The sequence below is a fragment of the Beta vulgaris genome, chromosome 1 (assembly GCF_026745355.1).
Source record: "Beta vulgaris subsp. vulgaris cultivar EL10 chromosome 1, EL10.2, whole genome shotgun sequence".
Taxonomy (NCBI): Eukaryota; Viridiplantae; Streptophyta; class Magnoliopsida; order Caryophyllales; family Amaranthaceae; genus Beta; species Beta vulgaris.
Window position 1 is genome coordinate 32,251,858 of NC_079202.1, and position 15,977 is coordinate 32,267,834.

Below are 15,977 nucleotides of genomic sequence, written 5' to 3' on the forward strand. Positions count from 1 at the left end.
TACTCTTTCATGCCAATCACGTTTGAACTTGGCAACCACTTTGCTCAATAAACTACAAAGTGTCTTGTTGAACGCTTCAGCTAAACCATTCGCAGGTGCATTGTACATTGATGATCTATGTTGTGTGAACTTAAACTTCTCACATAAGTTTTTCATCAACTTATTGTAGAATGGTGTTCCATTGTCTGTGACAATTCGTTGGGGTACACCATATCTGTAGATGATGTGAGTACAAATGAAGTCAACAACATTTTCTTTTTTTCACTTCACGTAGGGGGATGGCTTCTGCCCATTTGGAAAAATAATCAGTCGCTGCCAAAACATACGCTTGTCCAGCAGATGACTTTGGTGTAATTGGGCCGACTACATCAAGTCCTCATGCTTCAAATGGCCCGGATGCGACTATGGGGTGTAATGGCTCTGGAGGTTGATGAATGAAGTTAGCATGAAATTGGCAAGCTTCACATTTCTTTGCATAGTCCATGCTATCTTGTACCATGGTTGGTCAATAGTAACCCATTCTTTTAATACGGTCATGCAGTTTTGGGCCTGACTGATGAGCGCCACAGACTCCAGAGTGACTTCCTCCATGGTTTGCTTTGCTTCTTTCATCTCCGAGACATCTTAACCAAAGACCATGGAAGGATCGTCGAAGAGAGTCCTTTATAATATATAAACCGTGAGGCTCGATGACGAATCTCTGTCTTATGTTTTGGATCACTTGGCAATTTTTCATGTTCCAAATAATCAATAATTGGTTGACGCCAAACTTCCTTGTCGATTTGATAGACATAGATTATGTCGACTTCTTCAACATATTCGTCAACACCATCGTCATCAGGGGTAACAACCCATTGTTTGCAAACGGGTATAGACATTCTTTCTTCTTCCCCCAATGCCAAAGTGGCTGCAAGCCCGACGAGCGCGTCAGCCATGTTGTTGGCACTCCTTGGAACATGTTCTAACTTGACGGTATCGAGTTTGTCAAGCAATTGTGATGCTTGCCTTTGATAAGGGATTAGATCATTCTTTTTAACTTCATATTCACCTGACAGTTGTTTTACGACCAATTGGGAGTCCCCGTGAATGTCTAAATCTCTAAGTCTCATTTCGATTGTCATTTGGAGGCCTATTATGGTGCTTGGTACTCAGCCATATTATTGGAGCACAATTGAGTTAGCACAAAAGAGTATGGCAGTATATGCTTTTCTGGAGACTTAGTCCCCGTGAATGTCTAAATCTCTAAGTCTCATTTTGCTTTTCTGCTCGCCCTTTATTTCTTGGACGCCCCATTTGGTAGGAAACTTCAGCGATTGATGATAGGTTGAAGGGACGGCCTTCATCTTATGTATTCATGGGGTACCGAGGATGATATTGTACGCTGACGGGCAGTCCACAACGTTGAATCTGGTTGGCAGGTTGACGCCTTTGGCTAGCGTTGGCAGTGTGATCTCTCCGACAGTATGTTGAGCCTCTCCACTGAAACCTACCAAAACAATAGATTTTTTAGTAATATCTTTATCGCACAAACCCATACCTTTGAGGGCGCTTTTGAATATGATGTTGGCTGAGCTGCCCCCATCGACTAACACTCGCTTCAACAAGCAGTTGCTGACAGTCAGGGATATGACTAATCCGTCGTGATGCTCCACGTCGCAGACGTCGTCGTCGTCAAAGGTTATCGCCATTGCTTCGAGCTTGCGTTCCTCAGCTGACCTGCAAGATTTATAAACGGCGGACGAGGGGGTACCCTCTCTTGCTAGCCTTTTGGCTGCGAAATACGTTAGTCCTTTATACATCAGATCCACCAGAGATGACGTTGATTACCTTTACGTGTTTGGGCGACGCAGGAGGGTCGGACTGCACGCTATTTCTACCGAAGGATGCTTTACCTTTGTCGCTCAAGAGGGCCTTAAGATGCCCCTTATTGAGCATGAACGCGACTTCTCGTCGCAACGCGATGCACTCCTCCGTCTTATGGCCATGGTCATGATGGAACTGACACCACTTTGTTTGATCTTTTTGCGCCTCTGGACGGTCGCTCTTTCTTGGCCAACGAACTGGCGCTCCGATTTTGGATAAAGCGTTCACGACACCTCCGACATCAACAGAAAATCCGTAGGAGTCTAGAGCAGGGAAAGTTGGCGACTCCGTCCTCGCACTGTTACCTGCACTTTCAGCAACGTCAGTAACATTATTTACCTGGTTTGAACGGCTATAAGGGTGACTTCGCCAGTTGTTCTTCTTAGGGACGAAAGCCTTCCGATCAGCAGGAGTATCTGATGCGCGTCGGGTGGATATGGTGTTGAGGATGGATCGTCTTCCTCCAACCTCATCTGTGCTAATGCTCCGACTTGACTTCTCAAACGTCTGGCACGGGTACTTCGTCAGACGATTGTATAGCTTCGACCGCAAGATTAATCCTTTCCTGAAACATTCAATAGCAGTCTTAGTATCAAGATCTTTAATGCTAATCATTTCTTTGTTAAAGCGATTATAATAATCGCGAACGGATTCTTTTGGGTCCTTGCACGACGCCATATAGGTGCTCGTCTTGCTTTTCAGGCTGCGACTGCCTTCGAACTTCTCATAGAACTTATTGACTAGGGTGGAGATCAGAAATTGCCAATGCTTCCTGGCTTGAGAGATCCCAGCCACTTGAGAGCGGGACCGGTGAGCGTGGCTCCAAAAGACTTGCACATGCATGCCTCTACCAAATGCCAGGGAATTGACGCTTGCCACATCCGTTGCTTGTATTGCGCGACGTGCTCGCCTGGATCGGTTGAACCATCATAAGTAGCAGCTAAGGTAGGCAGGTTGAGCTTCTTGGGGAGCACGGCCCTTGAGATCCTATCAACGAAGGGTGACTCTGCGTAGCCGTCGGGATGCTCCACGATGCCTGGTGTTGGGGCTCCAGGGAGCTGGGACATGAGCTTCATCAAGCGCTTGTTTTGCTTTTCGATTTGAGCCATGCGCTTTGTCATAAGATTCGCTTCTCCTTCGCCTTGGTCGTTCTCTTCATTGTTCAAGGGCTCTTCATCCTCGGGCTCTTCGTCTCTTCAGGCTCTTCATCATCTGACTCAGAAAGATTCCCCATCAAAGGGATGTCATTCAGATTTTCTCGACGTCGGGCTTTCGAAGCCCTGGACGATGCTAACTCCTCTTGCAATTTCTGGATCCTCTCCTGCGATGTCGTAAAGTGGTAGTTAACGCTCGTTAGCTTGCTTTATTTCGAGCATTTCTGCTCTCATTTGTTGTACTGCCTTCGCATTTCCTCGAGGTTAGGTGTTTCTCCCATTTGACGGATTTTGAATAGTAGATGGTCTGGTTATGCCCCACGGAAGGCGCCAAATTGTTTATGCTAAAATTTATCACTTATGATAAAATTAAAGTTTGTGGGACGTGTCAACCAGATGATGTTAAAGTGATGCGACAAAAGAATGCAAAGGGGAGTCAAAGGGGATGAACACACAAAAGTGGTGACGCGGAAAACCCCAATGAAGATGGGTAAAAAACCGCGGGTGGTTGGAGATCCACCAAACTAATATAGTTCACTATCTTTCTTCGTGACTGATTGTCGTTTACAAGAATGCTTAGTTCACTCTAATGTCTTTCTCACAATATTGCGTAAAAAACATGTCATTGACCTCTCTCTCCCTTTTATATGCCTTCTTCTTTCTTTGGCTTTTTCCCCAACGAATACAAAAATAAATTCACTCATTATTACATTAATCTCTACGCTTGAATCATGGAGAATCTTCTATGCTCACGCTCCAGCGTCTTAATGTTGTCCCCTTTAACGGCTGAATTTATGGCTTATAATGCTCTTGCCTTATTTGGCTGGACCGTTACCATTCAATGCACTGCTCTCAATCTTGCATCCTTCGTTGTGTCTTCGGTTTGCATCTTTTGTGTCTTTACGTCATATGGTATTACATCATCGAATCATCGCGTCGTCGCGTCAATGTCATCCTGTCAAAAAATTCAGCCATAACATTTTCTATAGGATGACTAATCAGCCTGTGATACCGATAGTAGTTAGCATCAAAAGTCCTACCGACCTCTGCAGGACGCTTAGCTTTGGGCAATTCAATGACTTTGTTTTCAAGAAAATCATCTAACATCCCTGATAAATCAGAGTCTGGAAATGGATATTTCTTTGCTTTGAGTTCTTTCAAGGTTGGCCTATTTTTCCTAGGTTCTTTGGAAGGTGAACCCTTATTATTTTCAGCCTTATTATTTTCAGTACCAGCCTTGCTAGAGATCTTGACAGGCGAGGAGGTAGTCATGATCAACATTGACTCCTTAGTCGAACTTTTGGCAGTCTTGTCAGTTTTCTTAAAATCCTTCTTCTCTTCCTTGTACGCTAAAGAAGTGTTGCTTTTGCCTCTATTGTTGGCAATGGTAAGCTCCATGTCATGAGCTCGCGTAGCCAACTCTTGAATAGTCCTATGCTTTATACCTTGCAAAATATAAAGCAAGTCCCAATCCATTCCTTGAATGCACATCTTAACAGCAAAGACTTTAGTCAGGCGATCTTTACACTCTAGACTCAATGCACGCCAACGATTGATGTAATCGATGACTGGCTCATCCTTCCACTGGTGAGTCTTAGTTAGTTCAGTCATACTGACAATACGTCTAGTGCTATAGAACCTGTTCAGGAATTCCTCCTCCATTTGATCCCAACTATCGATAGATTGTGAGGGTAAATCAGTGTACCAGTCAAAGGCCATGCCTTCAAGAGAAGGAACGAATTGTTTGACCAGGAAATCATCTGTGGTACCAGCATTATTGCATGTTTCCACAAAGTGAGCAATGTGTTGATTCGGATTTCCTTTCCCATCGAAATGCCGGAACTTGGGGGGCTGATAGCCAAGTGGCATATGCAGCTTGTCGATTCTTTTAGTATAAGGCTTTACATATATAGCAATGACTGCCTTGAGAACTTTCCCCGAGTTGATTTTTGATAGTGTGAGCTACCAATAACTCAAGTTGTCGAGCTGTAGGTGGGCGGCGAGCGTCTTCACCACTATCGCCTTCGCTTTCACCCTCATCCAGTCCTGATGCTGCGTCGTCTCCTTCAAGTTTCTTGTTGAGGGCAGCGATTTTCTCATTTTGGAGTCGAATTTGAGCATCTTTTTCTTCTCCATCCTTCATTAATTTTTGGAGTAGGCTATTCATTTCAGCAAGTTGTTCCTCAACTGTCTTAGCCAAGGTCACCATAACAGCATCAGTGTTTGACTGAGAAAAGGGCAAGGGTTTCTCTAAGTCAAGAATCTTTAGAGGTGATGAGTCAACAATGTCTTCATTCGTTTCATTGTCACTCCCCACATTGACTGGGTCAAAGAGAGGGCTAGTGTGGACGGTCAGCCTATCTGACTTATCAGATGAGAGTTGCTTCCATATTTAAGAAGCAATGAATGATGGGTCACGTTTAGCCAAAGCGGTTGAGCCAAACACAGGGGTTTCACTCTCCTTGTATGAATCATGCGTGACAGATGATTCAGTAGCAGCAGGCTTAGAGAGCTTTCTCTGCCTGGTAGGATTGTTTGTAGTTCGGACTTTGCAGCAGCGACAGCAATAACAGCCTTTTTCATTCCTCTGGTGCGAAAAGCAAGAGTCATATCATTCATAAAATCACCCAACGTTACAGATTTGTGTGGAGTGTCAGCAGAGTTTTCAGAAGATTGAGAGATGTTTTTGCTTGAGGCCATTTCTCAGATTTGTTGTTGATGACGAAACAGAGATAAAAGGTAGAGATGATCCCACCGAGCGTGCCAAAATCTGTATACACAAAATTTTGAGTCAAAATAATATAAGACTAGAAACAAAGTAACAAAGAAATTATATTTCAATAAATATATTGAGTACAAATCTCAGTAAACAGTTTATAATGAAAAGAAACTAAGTCCTCTAATTCTGTTTCGTAACTTGAGAGTGACACGTGTTGGTGTCGACGTGGAGTTGAATGTAGACTAACCTGTTGTCAACGTCAACCTGAGTTTGAGTGTGGAATGATGATTTGTCGATGTCAAACTGAGCTTGAGTTTTGTTTGGGTATATTTGAAGGAGGGCTGACAAAGCTTGAATCTCAGTCCAATATGTTTGAGTGTATCTGAATAGTCGGCACAGGTTTGATGTGCTTATTGACTAATTGTAGAGAGAATTCTAAGAGAATTTTATGAGCTCTTGAGAACGATGATTTTTCCGTCCTTTCAACTGAAGGAGGTGAGGTCTATTTATAGGGAATGGAGAACCCTTCATTCGACCTGATAAGTTATGGGTTTGGGCCCATTTATGACTTGGAAGTCTTTTTTACCTTTGCCATTTGACCACCTTATTCTGACTAGTAATATGGGCTAGCCCAAATATTTTAGAATCCAAATTATATTTGTTTAATTTGATTTGGATATGTTATTTGAATGGACTAAATTAATTAACTTGGGCTAATCATATTTATTTTAGCTCAATAACAATAATAGATTTATTTTAATGTAAAACACTAATAAATTTTTAGTGTCTACACTTGGTCATATCATCTTCCCACTGTTAGTCATTAACATTTTGTGAATTTTATTGAAATAGTCAGGATACCTGGTGCATTTTTAAAAAAGAAGGGGTACCTCATGAATTTTGAAAAACCACAGGGGTACCTGGTGAAAGAACCGTTTATATTCTGCTCTTAAACTATTAAATTTTTGTTGATTAGTCCGAGTCAATCACAAAAATCGACCACGAAATAAGGTGTTGGCATTGACAACCATATTTTCAGTATTTATTTAAATAATTAAATATTTATTTTATATTTATTTTCTAAAATAATATTTTAAGCAAAGGGTATTTTAGTATTTTCACTGATTTTAAATTATTTTGGCGGGAATATGGTGCCAAAATTGGATTTGTTAAGCTTTTGGTATTAAATTCAAGTCAAAAAAAATTCAGAAAAAAAAAAAAATTGGGGAAATATATTCCTACGGGATTTTATGGTGATTGGAGAGAGTTTTGTTTTCCTATAACTTCCAAATATATGATAGAGGTTACAAATCTTGGTTTAATCTCTTAATTTATGGTGAAGGTTACAAACTATTTAATTTTGGAAATTAAGTGCTACCTATTCTACTCCGATAAACCCCATACCTTATGCCATTGGTTAAGGATCTTGAGTTCACCATACACTTGATTCCAAGAACCGAACCTATTTCAAAGGCTCCGTATGGAATGGCTCCAGCTGAGATGAAAGAGTTAAAAGTTCAGTTGGAGGATTTATTGGAAAAATGGTATATATAAGACCTAGTTCGTCTCCTTGGGGTGCACCTGTATTGTTCATGAAAAAGAAATATGGTAGTTTGAGGTTGTGCATTGATAATGTGACGATCAAGAATAAGTATCCGGTTCCGAGAATAGATGATTTATTTGATTAATTGAAAGGAGCGGGGATTTTCTCGAAGATATATTTGAGGTCAGGTTATCACCAATTAAGGATTGCTGAGGGTGATATTCCTAAGACTGCATTTAGGACGCGTTATGGTCACTATGAGTTCACAGTGATGCTGTTTGGTCTAACGCACCTGCAGTGTTCATGGATTTGATGCATAGGATTTTCAGGCCATAATTAGATAAATATGTGGTTGTGTTTATAGATGATATTTTGATATATTCATAAGATAGGAGCAGTCATGAGCTGCATTTGAGGAAAGTTTTTCCACCCTAAGAGAGCATAAGTTGAATGTCAAGCTCTCTAAGTGTGAGTTTTGGTTGGATGAGGTTGAATTTTTAGGACATTTTGTCTCAAAGGAAGGAGTTTCGGTGGATCCTGCTAAGATTCAAGCAGTGCGTGAGTAGGCATCACCGAAGACGGTGTCTGATATGAGGAGTTTCCTTGGGTTAGCTGATTACTCTCGAGAATTTGTAAAAGATTTCTTAAATATCTCGAGACTAATGACTAGCCTGTTTGACTACAGGCCAATGTAAGTTTGTCTGGAATCCAGAGTGTAAGGAAGCTTTTTCGGCGTTGAAAGAAAGGTTGACTACAACACCTGTTTTAGCTCTACCTGATGAAATTCAGTTGTATGATGTCTATAGTGATGCTTCAAATTTGGGTTAGGTTGTGTATTGATGCAGAACCAGAAGGTCATCGCTTATGCTTCTAGACATTAAAATCATATGAGGTGAGTTATCTAACCCATGATCTTGAATTAGCTGCAATAGTATTTGCTTTAAAGATATGCAACACTACTTGTATTGGGTAAATCGTAAGTTGTACACGGATCATAAGAGCTTACAGTATATCTATATTAATATAGTAAAAGGCGTGCATAAACCAGGAACGGTGCCATGTGGCGCTCTACCTAAGGGCGTTATACTCCATGTCATTCACAACAATAAAAAAAGTTAGAAATTGCATAGTATAGGGTTTGATCCTGCAACCTCAAGAACACAAATTAAAGTCCTAACCACTAGACCAAATAACATTTAGTGTTATCATCTTAATGTACAATATTAATAAATTGAAATTTTTCCTTATCCGGGGCGTAACCCGGGCCTAATAACTAATTTTCACTTAAAAGGAGTTGAACATGAGGCATAGGAGGTGGTTAGAGTTGATCAAGGATTATGATCTGGAGATCCAGTATCATGAAGGGAAAGCTAATGTTGTTGCTGGTGCATTGAGTCGAAAGTCGAGTCATTCAGTTAATGCAATGGTGCTGCCCCAGTCAGTTATGTGTCGAGTTTCAGAAACTTTCATTAGAGGTACTAGAAGAAGGAGGTGTTGAAGAATTATTGGGTTCTTTGTCAGTTCAACCCTCAATCTATGATGAGATTATGGAGGGTCAATCAAAGGATGAAAAGTTAGCAGAGGTTCGAGAGAAGATTCAGGATGGTCAGGTGTCGGATTTCCAGATAGCCGATGATGGAAGTATCCGAATCAAGGGGAGGTGGTGTTTACCGAGTAATAGAGAAGAGTTGAAGCGAAAATTAATGGGAGAAGCTCATAGCTTACCTTATTCAGTACACTCAGGTGGTGATAAGTTGTATAAGGATATGAAGCAAACGTTCTGGTGGCCAAACATGAAGCGAGAGGTAGTGGAATCCGTGGCTAAGTGTCTCACATGCCAAAAGGTCAAGTTTGAGCACAAGAGACCGCAAGGGAAGGTTCGGCCTCTGGATATTTCGAGTTGGAAATAGGATTATATATCAATGGATTGTGTGTCTACATTACCAAGGACTAAGGCTAGAAATGATAGAATTTTGGTAGTGGTAGATCGTTTAACTAAATCCTCAACTTTCATACCTATGAAGAATACTTGGTCGATGGATCAATTGGCTAAAGCATATGTGAAGTGGGTGGTGAAATATCATGGTGTGTCTAAGGACATTGTTCCCAATCGTGATTCACGGTTCTTGTCCAACTTTTCGCAGAGTTTGCAGAAGGCTATAGGTACTAATTTGTTAATGAGTACAACTTTTCATCCGGCTACAGATGGACAAACAGAATGAACAATTCAGACTTTAGAAGATATGTTGCGATCTTGTGTTATGGAGTATTAGGGTTTGTGGGAGGATTTCTTAGATTTGATAGAATTTTCCTATGGCAAAAGTCATCATGCAAGTATTAGTATACGTTCCGTTTGAGGCTTTATATCATTAGTGGAAAAAACCTTATCTGTCACTAAGTAACAGATGCGGTTTTTGTAAAACCGCATCCGAAAATCAACAATAAAAAATGGGAGGGAAAGTTGGAAGACAATATGATGTGGTCCTCTTTTGGACCGCATCAGATTTAGAAAACTAATGCGGTTTTTGAAAATTTGATGCGTTTAAGAGAACCGCACCAGATTTCTAATGTTTTGATGAAATAAAACACAAATACAGCCCAAGAAACAATGTGCAGCCCATGAAGTACAACCCAACTCAGTTCGGCCTCCTCCAAACCCATATCCCCTCTCATTTCTCTCTCTTCTCTAAACCTAATGACCCATCTCCCTTCTCACAAGTCGTCATCCTCCTTCTCCTCTTTTCCCTTCGCCTTCAACCTCTCCCCCCTACTTTTTCCGCATTTCTCTCTTGAAAAATTCGCCGGACTTTGTTCGTTGTTCATCAAAAGCTTGCCGATTTCATTTGTTGATCATCGAAAACTCTCGTTTTTCAAGCGTCCTCTTAAGCTTAATCGCTGCGCACGAAATCACCATTCTCTTCATCATCGTCGTTCGTTTTCGTTGTTCATCGAAAGCAATAAATACTTTGTCATCTCTCTCTTCGCATCAATTGTAATTTCGTTGGTAAATAGGTTTTTTTATTTAGGATTTCATGCATTATTATTTGTTTATAATTAGTTTTTAAAATTTATTATATATTTTATAGATCTAAGTAAGGTTTTAGTTTTATATTTTTTTTATTTTCTCTTTTAGATTCTGTTTATATGTTATACATATTTTTGTACAAGTTTGTCAGATTTTTGTATTTTTTGTACACAATTTCATTTTTTAATTTGATGTACAATTTTTTTTCTGTATTTTGTATATATATGTAAAATTATTTGAGTATATTTTATATGAAAAAGTATTGAGCATATTTACATGTGAATTTTTTGTCATTGTTGGCTTTCTTTGGCGCTGCTTCATGCTTATTTAGGGGGGGACACTAGTGGAAAAAATCCCATCTGATGCGGTCAAAATCGGGCTTACAGATGCGGTTTTGGTCCGCATCAGATGGGCCTGCAACAGCTAACAACAAAATCTGATGCGGTTAAAAACGGCAACAAAATAGTGAGAATGTGATGCAGTTCTTAACATGACCGCATCAGATTGTGGGGTTTTTGAAAAACAAAAAAAAGAAGTTAGTAGCAGGCCAGCCAGCAGCGAATGAAAAAAACATAAACCAATTTATAACACCCACAAGCAAGATGTATGAACCAAATTGAAAACAAAAAATGAAAATTGGCAACGAAATTATACTGAAAACGAAAAATTAAATAAGTAAACTATACTAATCGAAAGAAAAAAATTGAAATATTAAACGAATCTATACATAATAACGACATTAATTAGGAACGAAATTAAATAACTAAATTATACTTAAAACTTAAAAATCGAAAAAAAAAAAATCTGATAATCAAAAAATGTTGAACAATATAAATTAAAACTGAAAAATAAAAAATAAATAAATCAAACAATATAAACAAACACCTAAATCTAAATAATGCAAATTAATCATCTCTCTCTCTTCGTGTTTGTTTTTGTCTCTTCGTCTTCCTCTTCGTTTTTGTCTTGTCCTTTTTGTCTTGTCGTGCGATGCGGTGGCGATAGTGGTTCGTCCTTTTCGTCTCATCGTGCTATGCAGTGGTGATGGTGGTTGGTGAAGCAATGGGTGGTGAAGCGACAAAGAAGGAGAAGGTGGTGAAGTGACGAAGAAGGAGAAGGTGGTGAACACAAATGGTGGTGGACGCAAATGGTGGTGGGGGTTCAGTAGGGAGAAGGGAGTAGGGAGTAGAGAGGAAAGAGGAAAAGTCGGTAGAGAGAGGAGAGAGAATTTGAAAAGTTTTAAGGTTAGGGTTATAAGGGAAGGGCTGGGTTGGGGTTAGAGAGAAATGGGTTAGGGATGTCGGGTTTGTTAAGTTAACATGGGCCGCGCACTAATGGGCCGCGCACTAACAGTTTGAGCTTCACAAAATTACGAAAATTATAATCTGATGCGGTTTTTAATGGACCACATCCAATTTTTTTTGACAAATTTCCCTCCCATTTTTTGAAGCATTTTCGGATGCGATTTTACAAAAACCGCATCTGATACTAAGTGACATATAAGGTTTTTTCCACTAATGAAATTCGAAAACCTGATGCGGTTTTCATGGCAGCGCGCCACTTTTTCTTATTCTTCAACACCCATAATCTGATGCGGTTATTGTGGAAAACCGAATCAGATTCTCACTATACTGATGCGGTTTTTAACCGCATTAGTTTTTTTTGGTTACTTGTTGCGGGCCCATCTGATGCGGACCATAACCGCATTAGTAAGCCCGATTTTGCCCGCATCATATGGGCTTTTTTCCACTAGTGTATGGTCGAAAGTGTAGAAGTTCAGTCTGCTGGAATGATATTAGTGAAAAAGTGGTGCTTGGACCCGAGTTCCTCGAAAGTGAAGCAAGTGAAAGTGATTCAAGAAAAGATCAAGAAAGCTCAAGATCGGCAGAAGAGTTATGCTGATTTGAAGCGAAGGGGTGAAGAGTTTCAGGTTGGGGAGAAGGTATTGTTGAAAATATCTCTAATGAAATGGGTTATGCGATCTGGGAAGAAGGGAATGTTAAGCCCAAACTATATCGGGTCATATATATGAGGTGCTAAAGAAGATCGAAAACGTGGCATATAAGTTGGATTTGCCAAATGATTTAAGTCGAGTCCATGATGTTTTTCATATATCTCAGTTAACTAAGTATATTTCGGATGTGTCTCATGTGCTGCAACCTGAGACCATTGAATTAGATGATAGTTTGACTTATAAGGAAATACCTGTACGAATCCTTGTAAAGTTAGAAGTGCTCGAACTAAGGATGTAAGATTAGTCAAAGTATTATGGTCAAACCATCGGACTGAGGAAGCAACATGGGAAGTTAAAGCGGATATGCGCAAATATCCGGCGTTGTTTTCCGAGGTTAGTTGTCGAGTTACGGGGTCGTAACTCCTTTTAATTAAGTGGGGTAGAATGCGATATAGTTTCGCGCTTCTACTATAATTATTGCATTTTATCATATTTTTGAGTCATTATATGCCTTTTAGACATGAGAATTTGATCAGAAACTATAGTTTTGAATTTTAATCCATTTTTGGAAAGTGATTATGGCTTTTTGTCTTAAGTTTTGAGGTCGAAACTTCTTTTAAGAGGGTTAGAATGTGACACCCCATATTTTAAGTATTTATTTAAATAATTAAATATTTATTTTATATTTGTTTTCTAAAATAAATATTTTAAGCAAAGGGTATTTTATTGTTTTCACTGATTTTAAATTATTTTGGCGGGAATATGATGCCAAAATTGGATTGGTTAAACTTTGGGTATTAAATCCTAGTAAAAAAAAATTCAGAAAACAAAAAAAAAAAATTTTTTTTGGGCCATATATTCCTACGGGATTTTATGGTGATTAAAGGGTGTTTTGTTTTCCTATAACTTCCAAATTTATGACAGAGGTTACAAATCTTGGTTTAATCTCTTAATTTATGGTGAAGATTACAAACTATTTAATTTTGGAAATTAAGTACTACCTATTCTACTCCTATAAATACCCGATACCTTAAGCCATCTCTTTCACACAATGTAACACCCCCAAATTAATCGCTTTTAAATAAGTAATTTAGTAAATAATACTTGAGTAATTTAGGAGTATTACCGCCACGTGACTAACACGCTTTCGGCAACCAACTACTAACTAACAAAATAACTTGTAGCGGAAGACTTTAACAAAAAATAATAATATTTCTTTATTAATAAAATTAATATTGTCTCAATACTCAAAATAAATGAAACACTCTAATCCAAGTGAATATCCCCTTCCTAGTATGCTCCCACGCACATTCAAAATTCACCTGCAAAACTACTTACCGAAAATGTAAACAGGGCAAAGCCAAATAGGAAAAAGAAAATACACGTCAGTATAAAACTGAGTATGAAATGTACAAGATAAGTAACACATTTGTTGGTTCGTAGTAATTTTTCACGATCTACCACTCCATCACCAATAATTCAAGAATAACTCTTTAAAAATAAACTATTTTCAAACACTTAATAATAATTCAAGAGTAACATTTTGAAGAACAAACTCTTTCCAAACACTTCAATAATAATTCAAGAATAACATTTTAAGAACAAACCCTTTCCAAAAACTTGAATAATAATTCAACAATAACCTTTTAAGAACAAACTCTTTCCAAAAAACTTGGATTAAAAATAATCCTAAAAATCATTCCTCTTCTTATCTCTCCTTCTATTTTGGTAAGTGTGAACACCCTCCCAAGCTAGTCAACCCATCACGGAGCTATATCAAGAGTTAACTATAATTGCCAACAAGTGGACTTGGAATCCCTTGATTTAATCAAGCGGAAATAATAATCATATGACTTGTAAGTCATGAATAAACCTCCTTTCCTAGTCTTAACTTATTCTTATACTTGAGCTTTCTCATAACCAACCAATAAGTAATTTATCACATGAAGTTAATCATGAATTTAAACATGAATGACCTATCATGAGCATAATATTTTTTAGTAAGAAATATGAAAATATTTTTCTTAAACTAAAGAAAATTGAAACTTGAATAAGAAATATAAAACTAGAATAGATAGAAAGAGAAAGAAGAACTTTGAAGTAAGAGAGTATGTTCTTCAAAGTTTTTGTATGGAAAAGATGGCTTAAGGTATGGGGTATTTATAGGAGTAGAATAGATCGTATCTTATTTCAAAAATTAAATAGTTTGTAACCTTCACCATATATTAGGAGATTAAACCAAGATTTGTAACCTCCATCATAAGTCTTTCCTTGTAAGTCAAACTATCATCTAATTCAATGGTCTCAGGTTGCAGCGCATGAGACACATCCGGAATATACTTAGTTAACTGAGATGTATGAAAAACATCATGGACTCGACTTAAATCATTTGGCAAATCCAACTTATATGCAGTTTTTCGATCTTCTTTAGCATATGACCCGATATAGTTTGGGCTTAACATTCCCTTCTTCCCAGATCGAATCACCCATTTCATTAGAGATATTTTCAACAATACCTTCTCCCCACCCTGAAACTCTTCATTCCTTCGTTCAAATAAGCATAACTCTCTTGTCGATCTTGAGCTGCCTTGATCTTTTCTTGAATCACTTTCACCTCTTTCGCTGTCTCTTCAAGGAACTCGGATCCAAGCACCACGATTTCACTAATATCATTCCACCAGACTGAACTTCTACACTTTCGACCATGTAAAGCCTCAAACGGAGCCATAACAATACTTGCATGATGATTGTTGCTGTGGGAAAATTCTATCAAATCTAAGAAATCATCCCACGAACCCTGATACTCCACAACACAAGATCGCAACATATCTTCTAAAGTCTGAATTGTTCGTTTTGTTTGCCCATCTGTAGCTGGATGAAAAACTGTACTCATTAACAAATTAGTACCCAAAGCCTTGTGCAAACTCTGCCAGAAGTTGGACAAGAACCGTGAATCACGATCGGAAACAATGTCCTTAGGCACACTATGATATTTCACCACCCGCTTTACATATGCTTTAGCCAATTGATCCATCGGCCAAGTATTCTTCATAGGTATGAAAGTTGTGGATTTAGTTAAACGATATGCCACTACCCAAATTGTATCATTTCCAGCCTTAGTTCTTGGTAATGCAGACACACAATCCATTGACATAGAATCCCATTACCAACTCGAAATATCCAGAGGTTGAACCTTCCTTTACGGCCTCTTGTTCTCAAACTTGACCTTTTGGCATGTGAGACACTTGGCCACGAACTCTGCTACCTCTCGCTTCATGTTTGGCCACCAAACATTTGCTTCATGTCCTTACACAACTTATCACCACCTGGGTGTACTGAATAAGGTGAGCTATGAGCTTCTTCCAACAATTTCCGCTTCAACTCTTCTCTATTACTTGGTATACACCACCTCCCCTTGAATCGAATACTTCCATCATCGGCTATTTGGAAATCCGATACTGACCATCCTGGATCTTCTCTCGAATCTTTTGTAACTTTTCATCTTTTGATTGACTCTCCCTAATCTTATCATAGATTGAGGGTTGAACTAACAAAGAACCCAACAATTCTTCAACGCCTCCTTCTTCTAGTACCTCCAATGACATTTTCTAAAACTCGACACATAACTGAGTGGGCAACACCATTACATTAACTGAATGACTCGACTTTTGACTCAATGCATCAACAACAACATTAGCTTTCCCTTCATGATACTGGAT